We start from the raw sequence: 9,348 nt of genomic DNA on the forward strand, positions 1-9,348 counted from the left end.
TTGGGAATTGAGACTAGTCTTTCTATTGATTTATTTCCTTTATCTCCTATTGAGGTGGAGAGATTGGATGGTATGATATTATCAGTGTTCTTCATCCTCAAGCTTAAGGTTATGGGAGACTTGTTAAAACCCATTATTAAGGTTAAGAGGGATTGGAAAACCACTATGGTCATGGGTATTTGATTTTCGAGGAGAAAGACTTTGACCTTCTTTTTATCAGCTAGGTCTTCAATGATCTCAATTTGATGCTAGGTTGGTGGTAGGATGTTTGTTGTATATGTTGTATCCTATAGCATCTTTCTTGTTTGAGTTTTGGATTTGTGAAGAATTTGAGGGTTTTAGGTCCCTTCAAAACTTGTTGTAAGGGGTTTTGGGTCCTGCCAAAACCTTTTTGTTCCTTAAGAAAAATAAATAAATCTAAAACCAATGTAAAGGTGGGTAGCTGGTGGTAAATAGACGAAAGTGGAAATAAGTTCCAAATATTAAAAGAAGGAAAAAAAGAATTAAAATAATGTAGAGGAATTTTATATTTGACAATAGAATGTAAACTAAAAAAAATAAGATGTAAATATTCTAAAGTAATGAAGAACACTAGAAAGAAAGATAGGTCATGTAGAATGGTTTGAAGTGCTTAAGGATGGTAAATCAATTTGTTATTAAATAAATTAATATTTTATATTCCTAACTCTAATAAGGAATAACACTTATGGTATGATTAACTTTAATAATCATTTAATATTTTTATTTATTTCTTAAAATAACATATTTAGGATGAAAAAGTGTGTATCTACATAGTTATGCATACAAATAAGGAACATAAAGGCTCTCCTAATGCACATAACTTGAATGTACTAAACTCACATATATATTTTGATTATTAAAGATCACCTCGACAATGTGGTCTACTATTTTTCTATATATTATATTTATTTCCAAGAAAGACCATTTGGACTAATATTTTTATTTCCACTATAACCTGTGAAATTTTACAAATTTAGAGCTAATACTTTTTAGTTTTCCAGGTACATATTAAATACAAGTTTAGTTAAAAAAAATTAATTTTGATAATTTTTTATGCCATTTAATTTAGTTTAATTTTTTTTCCATAATTGAATTTAAAGGTTGTAAATACTACAGAATGTTAAATATTTTATATTATTTGAAAGCTTATAGAAACTAGGTTAATTCAATTATTTTGATTTTTTTGTTTTTTAGAGACTAAAAATGCATAATTTATTGTTCAAATTTAGGTTAAAATATTTTATTTTTCTACTCTGGCCATGTAACCTCTAGATATTTTTGTTTTGTTTTTGGAAATATCCTCCAAAATTAGAAAGAAATATTTATTAAAAATACTAATTTAGTGATCAAAGTCTGGTCAAAATACAAACACTAAATTCTATCTTAGCCCATGGTCTAAAATTGTATAGTTCCAACATCATTCATGATAAATTGTGATTCTTAAATCATGTTGTTAACATTGTAGCCACTTAGGATCAAACCTCTATTGGGATAGGTGATCAATATTATGCACTTGATGATCAATTGTAGTCATGGATTTTAACATTTATGTTGGATTTTTTGGTGTTCATTCTAGTGGCTCACTCCAAACTCTCATTGTGTCATTGTGTTCATGGGCTTTGATCCCTTGCTAGACTACTGAGCTCGTGTGTTTGGATTACTGACATTAATATAGTATATTCATACTAGGGATGGAATTCCGATTTGTAGCCTCACCTTAAGATAGGATGATATTAAAAATGCTACTGATAAAATTTAAAAATAAAAATAAATAAAATTAGGAATACAAATCAAATTGGATACTATCCTCCCTTAATAAAAAATGTAGAGTTAAAAATACAGAAAGATCTAAATCTCTGTCATCTTTAAGATTCGTGAACTTTTATACAAATATTGAATCCAAGGAACCTCTTTATTATACACCACCTAAAAGAATAGGGAATATTTCTACCAAGATGTAAAATGATGGTACACTTTATCAAGGATAAATTATTTGACCCATTTGTAGTATCTTTAAATAGGAGTTTAGAAAGGTTTACAAAATATATATTATTAGAATTAATACAAAAATACAAGTATTGAGGTTGGTACAACCATAATAAGAAAATTCAAGGAGATAAAAACCTTTTTCATAGACCAAAATTAACCCTACTTGAAATATATATCTATATGTTTGATGGTACAAATGAAACTTCATGGAAAAGTCTCAAGGAATAATACTATAACTTTTATAATATACCAAATAATACAATTCTTGATAGATCCCCACTATATTTATAGGCAATAGGTGAAGCCAAGGAAACAAGAGGGAAATATAAGTCTTAGAAAAAATTGACATATCCATTAACCTTTCAAAATATTAAAGCCCAACGAGCACACAAATCAGGTGCTAGAGTAGAAGCTTGGGGTGGATGGGAAAATTTTGAGAGAGTTTTAATGTGGTTGAAGGACTTGAAGCCTTGATGGAAGAAAATGGGCATCCTCAAGTATAAAAAGGATCCCGGGTCTAAGTCCCAAGTCCTGAGATCCTTCTAGGATCCAAACTCGTAAAAAGAGAAGGATGAAAAGAAAAAGGACTACGGGGGTGGGAATTTTAGATGATTGAGGATATTATTATAGAATCCTTAGATCACATCATGTCCTAAAATATAATAATAAAAAAAATAAAAAGTAAAACAAAACCAATAAAGAAAGTAGAAAATGAGCATGGGGGTTCCCATGTTAACCAAGTAAAATCCGTATTGTGTATGCAAGGGCTAAAAAATATATTGTTAAAATAATGATTGAATGGTTCCTCATTATATCAGTTTAAACTTAATCTAATCTTCATTAGCTTTATTATAGATGTCTTTGGATATTGTGAAACTAGCAACTTACATGATCTCTTTTCAGGAATCTATGCAACATATTCAACTTGCACATCCCATAGTTAGTACCATGGATAAGGTATACAATCTTCTATACATAAATATACAAAATCTATAATGAAAAAGATCTCACTATAGCCAAAAAATATTCAACACTCAGGAGAAAGAAATCCTTGTATGCAACTTCAGGATTAGATTGTGTGAGCAATTTTTTAACCATCAACGTTTTAAATCACATTTTGTGATTCATCATCCAGATGAAAAAGACCTTAAGGAGTTGAAAGATAGTAGGGTGCAGACCAAGATAAAAATATAAAGAGGTGTGCGCATGATGATCGAGGAGAACACAAGGTCAAAAATAATAAATACAAAAAGCTCAAAAAATTGAAGGAACAAACAAGTAAAGAATAGAAACAACAAAGACCAAAAAACTAAAGTGCACCTATGCCCCAAACAAATGTACGAAAAATAATATGAATATGAATAAATTATGAAAGTAGTAAATGAAAATATATGAAAATAACACTAACTGCAAATAAAATGATGTGTGTGTGTGTGTGTGTATATATATATATATATATATATAAACACACACACACACACACACACACACACACACACACACACACACACACACACACACACACACACACACACACACACACACACACATATATAGACACACATATCTATATATATACATATATATATATATATATAAATACATATATGTATATATATATATGTATATGTATTTATATATATACATACATATATATATGTATATATATGTATGTATATATACATATATGTATATATACATACATACATGTATATATACATACATACATGTATATATATATGTATATATATATATATAAATGTATATATACATGTATGTATGTATACATACATGTATATATATACATACATGTATATATATACATATATGTATATATACATACATACATATGTATATATAGATATATACATACATATCTATATATACATATGTATATATAGATATGTATGTATATATCTATATATACATATGTATGTATATATCTATATATACATATGTATGTATGTATATATACATATGTATGTATGTATATATACATATATGTATATATATACATGTATGTATGTATATACATCTATACATATGTATGTATGTATATATATACATATATACATATGTATGTATGTATATATATACATATATGTATATATACATATATATATATATATACATACATACATGTATATATACATACATACATACATATGTATATATAGATATGTGTGTGTATATATATATATATATATATATAATCAATACACATACACATAAACAAACACAAAACAAAGCATAGACACATAGAAATAAACAAACACATATACACACATACCTACAAACACACACACACAAATAAACACCTCCAAAATTAAAAAAAGAAAACACACAACACAAAAACTTACACCAATCAAAAGATTGAAAAAAATAACCGCAAAAAAATAGAAAACAACAAAAGCTAATATATATATATATATATATATATATATATATATATATATATATATATATATATATATAATACAAAGAAAACAAACATCACAAGAAACTACACCAAAAGAAAAATCCAACCAACTATAGAAAATGAAGCAGAGAAGGGGCAAGAAAATAGATGAAGAGCAAAGGTTAACCAAAAATGGGGGGTGGGAGTGGTTAAGAGAGGATAGAAGGGTTGCAACGAAGACTACGGGATGGGGGAGTTAGAGAGGATTCATGAAAGGAAGGGGAGAGGGGGTGGGGGGCGAGGGGGTTGATGGAGGTTTCTAAGGCTCAATAATAAGGGATACCAAGAAATACCTAAAATCCACCCATCACCATGATTAAGGTTGGTGGGGTTATTATTAATTTTAATTTCATCTTTGAGCTTCCTTTTAAATAAGTTGTCCTCCTTAAACACAATTTGAGTGTCTTTTAAATAGATGTGGTGCTTGGTAGATGCAGAATGCTCAACTAAAGCCAATTTAAAAATACCCTCATGCTTGATGTCTACACCATGCTCTTTATACATATATATCCTTTTATTTGCATTTAGTGTTATTTTTATATATTTATATAGATATATTTTCATTTACTATTTTGATACTTTCTTTTTCATTTATTTATTCATATTCATTCTTTTTGTGCATTTTTTTGGGCATAGGCGAACTTTAGTTTTTTGGTATTTGTTTTTTCTATTCTTTACTTGTTTGTTCATTCATTTTTTTGAGCTTTTTGTATTTGTTATTTTTGACCTTGTGTTCTCTTCGGTCCTTGTGCTCACACCTCTTTATATTGTTTCCTTGGTCTGCATCCTACTATCTTTCAACTCCTTAAGCTCTCTTGCATCTTGATGACGAATCATAGAGTGTGATTCGAAACATTGATGGTTGAAAATCTCCCCCACAATCTACTCTAGAATTTGCATGCAAGATTGAATAGATTGTGGAAATCTTATAGCTTAGAAACAAATTCCTCTCTCAACAGTTTATTAGCTCTAATATTGAATGTTAGAAATAAGAGGAGACTTTTACAATACTAAATCTTAAAAAAAATATTAAAATTTAGAAAATTATTATTCAAGATTACCCAAATATTTTAATATGATCATACATTCAACATAAAAGTATTAAATCCAAATAACATAGATGAAATCATATTTATGTGGAGAAACCATTTCAAGAAAAAAAGAGACATGAAAAAGAGAGAAAGAATGTAATTAGTCTTCAAAGATATGTTTACAATAATACACTTCACAAAACATTTCTCAAAAATATAGTAGCACCCTACTATATGCAACTTATTTGTGATAAAATTACTATCTCAAGGCTCCAATTTATAGATATTTATGAGAGGAAAAATCACTATAGAGTCTCAAAATAATTTATGTAAAAACCACCTAGATTCTTCCCTTACTAGAAAAATGATAAACATTGGTAAATGATAGTTAAACATCACAAGGAATTTGCATGTGGACATAATACTCAGCTATTAAAAAGTGATAAATCACATGTGCTCTATTACTCTGCAATGGATCTAATGACTCAAACCCAAAACATGAAAACCTTGGCATCCAACTAAAGGTATAATACAAATGGCATATGTCAACATGCAATTTTGGGTGTTCCTTACCCAAATAGTGGACACTTAGAAAAAAAATACTCCCAATAGACCCTATAACCATCATTAAAATTGTATCCATATTTATGAATGAAATTAAAATATATCTTAAAATAACAAATATTAACTATCTTAGCCTCTCATATCCCTAAGAATCTAGCTCATTCTAAGTAACGTTGAGACACATGAAAATGATTTAGGATTTGAAAGTTGTTGTCACCTAATCCTCACAAAAAGTTCAATGGTATAGGGTATAAGCTTTAGACATTAAATATGGAGTATCTTGTTGTCACAATAAATTGTACCATACTAAACTATTCAAATGTATTATAGTGACATAATGGGAATGATCTCAAGGTGCGGGACCCTATAGTTGTGATTAGATCTCTAGAGATGTTTGGCCCTATTTTTAATCAAGATGTAGATATTGATTAAAATCAATACTGAATAAATGTGTAGATTAATCATAATCTAATAACTTGTAGAGGAAAAGAGAGAAAAAAACCCAAAGGAGTGTTGATGCACCTATATTAAATAGGTTTCTTATATTCCACCATAATATAGAGAATTGATTAGGTTGCTAGAGGAATTCACATAGTTGTCTACTATAGTATGTATGGAGGTTAGGGTTTAACAAACATTAGGAAGAAAAGAGAATGTCTAAGGTTAGCTCATCCAAACAAGTTTAATATAAAATACAAATATAAAATATAATAAACATTAATTCCTAAATAGAGGAAAATATATTTAGATAGAATGCAAGAGGTGAGAAAAGGTGAAAATTACACCTTTCATTAATACAAAGCCATGGAAATAGTTTATAGTTTAAAAATATGTGAAATTATATGTTCTACTAGAGAAACTAGGGAAGACCCTTTACAATGAATACAAAGCATCTTTTATCCTATAGAGAGAGAGAGAGAGAGAGAGAGAGAGAGAGAGAGAGAGAGAGAGAGAGAGAGAGAGAGAGAGAGAGAGAGAGAGAGAGAGAGAGAGAGAGAGAGAGAGCTCAACTTTGGAACTATGGGAATCTAACTTGTTTCCATTAATTGTTTTTGAGTTGAAGGCATGAGAATCATCCCAAATGTTCTTATTGTACTCTTGGATTGATGATAAAAGAATAAAGCACATAAATTCCCCATAATTTATTAAAAAAAATGGCCTAGGAATTTTTGTCTAATAGAAAATAGTCTATGTAGTGATGAACGAAGCATCAATATTGATTTTTCTCACACTAACAAAAATTAAATACCTTCACAAAGCCTCAATACATAAGATCTAGGAAGCGTTGGGGGCCTGACTCAATTGGCAAGAGCTTCTTATGATAAAGCATGAGGTTACGCGGTCTATTCTCCCCGCAACCCACATAGTAGTAAAGGATGTGTTGTGCCAGCATCAATACTCACATGTAAAAGTTGACCTAGCGCATTGTGGTTTATAAGGGGGGTACCTAGTTCCCGTAGTCTAAAAAAAATACATAAGACCTAGGAGATACAAGGTTTTGTGAAGGATTCATGGCTCTGTAGATGTAGTAAGTGGAGAAAATTGAAAAAAATTTGCAAATGAGAGGGTTTCTCAAGCTAGGGGGAGGTTTCACTAGTTCTAAGAACCATAGAAGGCTCCAGCTACCATCTTCCTTTCCATAATATTTATTTTTTTGTGTTGTATTGTCTTTTCCTTCATTTGGAAACAATTCAAAAATATTGAACCAAGTTGGCATGTTATGCTTTGGTCCCCATTAGAAAAAAAATATGCTTTATAAATGTTGAGAAGGAAAAAGGGCCTTGATATGGAAATATCCTAACAATCTTAAAAAATTTAATAGTATCTCAAACACCTAGATATTCCCAAAATTTCAAAGATTCCATGGTTTTCATAACCATTAGAATTGTCATGTATTCTCTTACTTTCCTTTTTCCATTTTGTATCCTCTCTATCTATATTTGTTAGGGGGGGAGATTAGATCAAAACTTATCAAAAGTACCCATCATTTTAAAAATCATGAGAAGTTCCAATATTTTATTTTCTTCTTCTTTACGAGATGGGAGTCAAAACTTATCAAAGTTACCCATGGCTTTGATAACTATTAGAAGCTCCAATCTTTATTTTCTTTATCTTTCCATATCCTCCTAGATTTTTATTCCTTTGTTTAAATATTACTTTTCTACCTTCTTCTCTTCTTGTTTGATTTTTCACGTAGAACCAAGAACCATCAAAGGTTCTTGTGATGCTAGTAACCAAAAGAAGCTTTGGAACCTTATCATCTTCTTTTGTTTTGACCTTTTCATGTGTCAGAGGTTTCCTAGTAATGAGAACTAACCTAAGGTATCACTTGTTCTTAGAACTAAAGGAACTCTTAACACCCTACCTTCTTCATCGTTTCTTCTTTCTTTTAACTGTTGGCCTTTCCTAACCTTATGTTGTTCTTTCAGTAATGGCTTCTTAACTTACCTTCATTAAGGGTAAGAGGCTCATTGCTACCAAGAAGTAAATAGAGGTTATTGTGGCTTTGAGAATGTTGAGAATTGTTGAAAATACCTAGCACGTTATCTTTTTCATATGTCAATACCTAGGCTAGAACTAGGAACTAATTAGAGGTTCTCATGGTTTTGGGAACTAGGAGAACTCTTGAAGAACACTTTGCATTGCGTTTACTTTTAGTTAGCCCCTCTCATTTTCCTTAGCCATTAGATCTTTTGGGCATTAAAAACATGTCATGTGGGTCCCAAAGTTTCTTGTAACCTTTGGTTCCTCTTATCACTTTCTCTTATTTCCATTCTTTCTTGGCACCTTTAGGAAAAAGTTTCAACCTTCTATTTAGTGGTATTACTTGTATTGAAGTTTGGGCAATAATGTGGAACCTTGTTAGATGTTCATTGAGAACCGAGAAACATCAAAGGTTCTTATGGTTCTAGGAATCAATGAAACCATTGGGACTTTCCAAATTATCTTTTTTTGGCTCTCCTTTATGTTAACATTTTGTTGTTGAACTACTTCAGATTGCCTTGGCCTCTTTCACTTTCTTGTTGAGTAGCAACCAAGGAATAGGAACCAATTTGAGTTTTCCATAGTTTTGAGAACCATGAGTTGCTTTAATGCTTCTTGTACTATTTTCCTCTTTACCTTTCCATGACTGACTAACTTTCTATTCCTTGGTCTTTCTTCTGTTAGTGTTGGAGATTTATTGGGAACTAGGAACTTTGTTGAGGGTTCTTATGGTTCTAGGAAATATTAGAACTCCTAACCCTTTATCCTCTACTCTTTTCGTTCATTCTTATTCTCGTCATA

This window comes from Cryptomeria japonica, chromosome 3 (assembly GCF_030272615.1).
Source record: "Cryptomeria japonica chromosome 3, Sugi_1.0, whole genome shotgun sequence".
NCBI classification, from domain to species: Eukaryota; Viridiplantae; Streptophyta; class Pinopsida; order Cupressales; family Cupressaceae; genus Cryptomeria; species Cryptomeria japonica.